We start from the raw sequence: 7,744 nt of genomic DNA, 5'->3' as shown, positions 1-7,744 counted from the left end.
GGGGACTGGAAGCAGGCAAGTGCATTGTTTCTACGCAGACAAGGAAAAAAGAGCCAATGAGATGCCAAGAACAATCTCTTAATCAGTTAACTACTGAGGCCAGGTGCTACAGATTTAAAAGAGAAAAGGTAACGTGTTTGTGTGGGGCATTTTTAGTTTGCTTTTTCAGCCCCTCTCAGCCTTTCAAGTATCCTGAGTCCTTTGGCTTCCCCTTGGGCTCAGCCCGTGGGGGTCCCTGGCAAGAGGGACAAGGAAGGTAAGAGATACTCCCTCCCTCTGGCCTGTTCACCTCTAAGTGGTATCATTGAAAGGTCACAGAGCAGAAGCTCCAGGACTCTCTTCTGACTTTCTTTGAGAGAGGGTGATTATAGCCTCTCTGCTACAGTTTCGGAGTGCTGTACCATCTCCTGTGGTGACCTTTCTTCCTCTAGGAAACCATCCTTGAACTATCCTAGTTTGAGGGTAATATCCCTTCCCAAATGAGCTTACAGATTCTCTGGTGGAAAAAACTAACACTACATAAACAATGAGAGAACAGATCAAGACCTGGGTTATTTTTACAAGTGAGTAGCACACCTGAACCTACACAGATCTTGATACTTCACCAGGGAATTAGGCCATTTTCTCCTAATTCTCTCTCTCTTCCCAGTATACTTATAAGATAGGAAAAAAGGGGGAAAAAACCTGGAAGTCAGCATCAGCCTTAAGAGTTGGAGGTGGTTTTATGCAAACTTTTCCCATCGACCCAAAGAGTTTTCCATTTCATCTCCATTTTTGCTCTTTGCACGTGCAGTCCTTCCCCCAGCCAGCCTAACATGAATATTTTGTCTGGCAAGTCTTCAGAACAAGATGTACCATCTGATATGACCCAAATGGTCTGATCTGTGCAGAAACTGTATACTATTTTATAGTTAAACTCTGAAATATTTAAGCTTAGGCTCTTCTATTACTGCTTCAAACAGTAGTTGGCCATTTTGGTGAGCTCAAGTATTGGTTAGAAGAGTTGGTTAAAGCAATTTATGTTAAAGCATAAATGTGAAAATATCACACAAAATGAGAGCAACCAACTACTTTCCTACTTACTTCACTGTTTTTTACTCATGCAGTCATATCTGGTGGCTTATTATCAGGGGATAGGATTTAGTTTCCGTCATTAACCAAAGTGAAATTTAAAAAGTGGTGTGAAGAGGGAAATGCTTGGTGGTGGTGGTTGTTGCCTTCTCAATAAAACTTTCATTGTTCTAGGATGTAGGATTTGTATCTTTCCTGGAGTGACATAGCAAAGCCAGATGGCTCAGAATCCTCAGGAAGCTCCCACTGGGTTAAAAGAAGAACTCGTCTCTGCTCTGTGCTGCCCTTATTATTGGTTATGGACCACCTTCGTGGAACTACTCAAGGTCTCCACAGGTACAGCAATTTCTTTTTTGGCAACTTTATTGTCAGACAACCTGCCTTCTGGTTATGTTGTTATCACTGTAGTCAATTGATGTTTCTGACATTGTTCTTGGCAAGCTCAGTTTTCCAGGGCACTGCTTGGGAAGAAAATATGAAAAAACTGGCACTGTTTTATGTACTTTTCCCTCTTGTGTGTTATATTTCACAAAAATAGAGGTGGAAAAATTATACTTTTAAAAAACACGGCACAGCTGAATAAGGAAAAGGAACGACGTCAATCTGTGTAAATCTGTCATTGCCAGACTTTCCCATGAGAAAGAGTCCTGAGGTGTGTGGAGTTTTTGCAGACAGTTTGAAATTATTTAGTTCACTTTTCTTTTAATCATATATAGCAGATTCACCAAATTTAGTTCACTTTTCTTTTAATTATATATAGCAGATTCACCAAATTTAACTCATATCAAAACTCAGATATGCAAAGAAACCTTGAATGCTTTATTTTTTAAACTAATTGAGCTTTCAACCCTATACACTCTTCCCACTCCCCCTCTACCTGAAAACTCCCCATCTCCTACCTAATGTTCAACGGGAAAGAACTTGCTAAATGTCCAATCCTGCTTAAAGTCTAATCAGTTCTGATAATTTAAACATTTACAGGGTTTAGTCTTTTAAGTAAGCATGTTTTTCTCTGAGAAAGCTCCCATCCCTATTTCTTTCCTTGTGATGTTGTCTATACACATTGGTTGAAAGAGGTGGCTTATGAGACTTTCCAGGACTGGAGCAGGTTAGGGTCCTTCTATCCAAATGTCTGCCTCTTAGCCATCCGTGTGCCGCTTGCTCTGAAGGTGTTCACAGCTAAATTCTGTGGATGGGGTAGTTTGTGATCTTGTTTAGTTCAGTCAGGGCTATTAGCATGCTCTGATGGTTTTAACCTTATTTGGAGTTGTGCTGTTTCTACAGACTTCTGTGAGAAGTGGCTATAACTTCTATTTGGCCCCACCTTGGTTATCCACTCAGGTGCCCACACCAGAGAACCATCTTACCTCACATCAGCACTTTCTCTAGCCTCTTCTCCAGTCAGACTCTGCTACTACATGTTCTGTCTACATTGCTTAGGAACCAGGGGATTCTTGGGAGTGCTAAATATCCGGAGTTCCCTCTGCCTGGATTTGGTGCATCACCAGGCTGACGCGATATATCCTTTACTGGGGTAGGAAAGTCTCTTCTCAAAGTCACAAATACAGATAAGGGCAATAAACGATACCCTCAACAGTCTTTACAACATATATAATATGGCTCTTCATCTACGAGATGACACCCAGAGAGAAAAACTCGAGACATTTATGTGGCCATACAACTCTTCTTTTTACCTCCCTCTACATGTCTCCTCACAGAAATTTTGGGGGAGAAAAAGAAGGGGAGACCTTATTTAAAATGCTTACTTATGTTTTTCTTCTTAATTCCTTCTAAGCCCCAATGTCAGAAATATCTTCTCTAGATTCTATGTACTAGTGAGGTTAAGTAATGCTAACTGTTGTAACAATCACTCCAAATGTTGGACACGTAACACAGTGCAGATTTATTCTGAGTCTCCCCACAATGCAGTGTGGACCAGTGGGTGTGTTGGGAACCGAGATTCTCTGATGCATAGGGTTATTTGGGGGCCATGTAGTCTTTCTGTTTTCTGGCTCTACCATCTTTTAGGATATCTGAATTCATTGGGTTCTCTGAATCTGACTATAGCCAAAGGAAAAAAGAGTGGTTGGAGGAGTGCACGGCTTTGGGGGCCAGGCCCAGAAATGGTAAACATCATTCCCTTCTCACTCCATTGGCCACTTGTGCAAGAGAGACTGGGAACTAGCATCTTCCTGGGTGTCCAGGAGCATCCAGGAGCAACATGAGACAGGTGTGATGAACATATGGCAGTGTCACAATCTAGTGATACAATCTATTAATTGAGCCCACCAAAATTGATAGTTGATATTGTAATGGTGGGTTAAGGAGTGGAAGGAAGAGATTAAAAGAATTATAAGTATCTACTCTCAGGCTATGAGCTTTCATGCTAGAGGCTGAAAAATTTTCATTTTAGGTTCCTTTTTTAAAAAAACTGAAAACAATCTCTCCTGAAAATATGGGTGTCTACTGTGAACTAGAGTGATGGTCTTCTATGCAGGCAGGTGGAAAATAATTTTTAAAAAATGTTTAAATTACCCCATTACAATATAATTTGAACAGCTTTAATGGACCTTTCCCAACACAAATATGACTATAAGAATGAACTAAAGCATAGACAAGAGTCATAGAGAAAAGATAAACACTTTGGTCTGCAGACCATTTAGTAAAAGAATATTGAAGATAAATCCTGATCCACACACATAGTGCTGCCTTCACAGACGGACAACCTGTGTAATTACACGGAGCCCTTTGCTCACAGGGGCCTCATGCTTGGTTCTGCTGCTACGTGCTGAAACTTTTAATAATTTTTAACATGGGGCTCCACATTTTCATTTTGCACTGGGCCCCGCAGACTATAGCCACTCCTTCCCTCATGTGATCATGCCCAGAAGTAATGAGACATATAAATAGATACTAGATGCCTTCAAACAACACTCTGAGAAGCCCTTAAGATTTAGCAGAAGTTCCTCAGAGGTCTCTGCAGAATGGAGATAGCGGGGAGAGCTAACAGATGCCCTGCTGCCCACTTTTATATATCACATGACCGGGCTTATGCATGATATGCCATTTGAGGAATAAAGTCGATGCTAAACATAAGTAGAAAAACATTAGGATACAAAATTCCTCTCTGCCTTGACAGTATAACAAAAAGCCAACTGTAGTGAGGTAAACAGAGATCTAAAATTTGGTTTCAGAGCATCTGGGTTTATTTTCTAATTCGGCTATTTATTAACTTTGGGCCTTTACACAAGATATAACTTCTCCGAGTATCAGGGGTTTTTTATCTGTTAAACTGAAATAATAGTAAACTTGTTATGATTATTTTAATTGTATAAAATAATAGATATGTGAATACTTTAAAAATAATAAACCCCTATATAAATAAAAGGCATTATAATATTACATAAATAGATTTTAGTTAGGTTTTATTATTTTTAAGTATGTCTTTTTAAAATGTAAGATGAATACAAAATTGATATTAACTAAGGGTGTGAAAAAAAAGAAATAGCATATATTTGATTTCACACTTCTTTATTCTTTGCTGATTCTAGGCCTTACGTGACAGGTATTAACAGCATCGTGTTGTCAACTCAGTAGAAATATTAAAATTAAATGAACAAGATATCAGTCAAATGTGGTTCTCCAAAGAGTGCTTAAATAAATAGTATTTAGTACTTAAAACGTTGAGAAATATCACTTTTGTTCCCCAGTACTCCATAGCATCTTAGCAAAATCCTGGAACTCTGCATCACATGTTTCTGAAGAATAGCTACTGCAGAAACGATCTCTGCCAGTGCACTCCTAACTAATTCTAGAGCTTCTGGACCCTCTGTGGCCTTCTAACTTGGTAACTAAAGGAAGACAGACCACGATGCTTTTCTTGGTTTTGGTCCTTGAGCTATAAAAAGACGGCGAAGTCAAAGCCCTTCACAAAAGCCCTACCCTAGAGCAGAGGTTCCCTTGTTCCTTTCCAGTAGATCCCATACCAGTTTTTCAACACCTTCCCATCTCAGTCAGTTCTTTTCAAACAGGAGAACAACATAATATGAAGGAATTTAAAGGGAAAAAAAAGATATTCCAAAGAGAAAATAAATTCTAAAGGAAACCAACCTAAAAAGTTCCCTGTTGGCAGGAAGAGGTCTTAACGTTTTTTCCCACTGACCTGTGGTGAAGCAGCCTTATTGTCCTTGCCCTTGATACACACTTGAGAGATCCCCCTGGCTGACCTCTGGTAAGATCAGTTACAGATAGGAGAGACAAATCCTTGGGTTCTCCACAGAAGTTAGAGGTTACAGTCAACATACATAAATTTCTGATTAATTTTGAAATATAATTTTTCTCCTGCCTTTTATGTGATGGCTCCAGGCCATGCAACTGGTAAACCTGGGGTCTTATATGACATGAGCAATTGCTATGTTGACTTAATATTTAAGGATAGCCAGAAGGGTTATTGAGAGGAAAACTAAAATAATGACAATAATAATATAAATCTAACATTTTTGAGTATGTATTATTACTTACTAGACTAAGAACTATATATAATCTTAACCTTCATGTCAATCCATTGATTTAGATTATTATCTTATGATTTTCCAAAGTTCATAATGAGAAAATAGAACCTCAGACAGTTAAGTGGCTTATCCAAAGCAGCACAGTTTGTGCATGGGAAAGGTAATTTCTCATGCTCAGGATTCCTGGGAATCGAAGTCCATGCCCTGAGCCCTTTCTTTGCCACTTTCTATAGCTAAAAGTAACATGGTTATGAGAAACATAATAAGATTAAAAAAAAACAAAAAAAACTAGGCTTGGTAATCTCAACTTTAAATTGATATCTGGGACTAAAAAAGGGCAGGTGTACTTTGGCAATTTTCTGATGAATCTGATCTATGACTAGAGCCAGAGTAAATTAGCCAGTCCTACCTTCTGGTTTGGTGATTATTAATTTCTTCTTTGAACAGTGTCTCAAAGCTATTAGTCAGAGAAGGTATTACTCTCAGTGGAGAGAGAGTAGTTTTCCTAATTCTTCTGTGTCCTTCAAACTAGAAAATGCTCCAGGTATGATTTGTATTTACATACAATTCCACCAAAGGCTTCTTTAGCCCGCAGCTTCTATTTTCATAGTAAAGCCCACTTATGCCATCACAAGAGGGTGTGTACCTCAGGCATTCAATATAAATTACGCTTAATCACACTTTGTTCACATTCTTATTAGCATTTAATAGTTTGTATTTCAAAGAATTAGTAAGAAAATCTGCTTTTACCTTTTGATATGAAAAGATAGCTCTAAACAATAATGACCTTCAGAGTATAATAAGCATTTTATGATATAACTACTAGTTCTCCAGCAAGATCTCTAGCATACAAAGCCCATCAAATTTTCAAATAAAAATTCCCTACTAGATATAAGGTCTGCAAAGGCGGGAAGGATGGTGGCCTGGTTCATCACTGTGTCTTCCAGGCCTTGTGCAGGGCATAGCATGTGGCAGATAATCACCAAAGAGTTTTGGAAGAATAAATGCAGGGCTCTCACTCCTACTTGCTCTCGTCATAGCCCCCTTCTCATATTCTGGGACTGGCACTGTGGGCTCATGTGGAAGAAATTACCACTAGTCACTGGTTTTAGTGTTTAAAATCTTCCTACAAGGCCATTTTTATAAATTGAAATTTCAGTTCCATCGAATCACTCCATCAGTCAGTATCACTGTTCAGCAATTATAGTCACAGTATTGTGCCAGGTTACACATGTTTCTTAACTGAAGGTAGGTTACAATCTCCTCTACGAAGTCTTGTTGTGATTTTTGGCCTCTCCTTGATTTGACCTACTTCTGACTAACTGCTATCTGCCTTAATAGGCTGTCTGTCTACAGCACTAGTGTAATAGAAGAAAGTTTTAGCAAATTTGGGGTTGGTAGGACGTTATTAAGGAAATTAGATTTGAATTTGTCAAGCTACTTTGTGTCTGGAGTTTTTCTTCTTAAGTCTTTTATTTTGGTTTCTTATAAATTCCAAAGTTTAATTTTTTCTACTTCATCACTCTGGTGCATATACTTAAATACTCTCAATACTTCCCTGACAAGCAGATTCTGAGAGGTAAGTAGCATACTTAACAGAGAGTAGAAAGAGGTCACGAGTATTTTTTTTTTTCTTCAGCTTCTCTTATAGACCTGTCCTGATTGCTCTTAGGCCTTGGACCTATTTTCAAGGCTGTTTTCAGATTTATGTAATTCTAGTGGTTTCTTCTTTACTTGAATTCCACATTACACATTGTTAATGCCAAATAAATGTTTCCACCATTCGTGTCACCATGGCTTTCTTTCTGGGTCTGTGTGCATTAGTAAGTCCAATGGCAGAATCTCATTTCTTTGAATAGCTTCACAATTTCGTGCACCTACCATAAAAACAAGCAAATTGACACCCTGCCAGGAGTAGCCAGAGGAGATCTTAGAAGAGAGTTCATAATGACATTGTTGCCATATTGCATGCCTGTAAATAATTCATTAAGTCAACCACCCTTTTGTTTTAAGCAAACACAAGCAGATGCCTTTTTAAATTGGATGCAGACAACAGTCTTCAGAAAAACATTATTGTAATATGACACTTAAAAAGAATAACACATTTGCTTTATTGATTTTTGCAGTAGTAATACATGGTGATTACTTCTGTTATCTGTTTT

The sequence above is a fragment of the Pteropus alecto genome, unplaced genomic scaffold, assembly GCF_000325575.1.
Source record: "Pteropus alecto unplaced genomic scaffold, ASM32557v1 scaffold20, whole genome shotgun sequence".
NCBI classification, from domain to species: Eukaryota; Metazoa; Chordata; class Mammalia; order Chiroptera; family Pteropodidae; genus Pteropus; species Pteropus alecto.
This window is presented reverse-complemented; position numbering follows the sequence as displayed.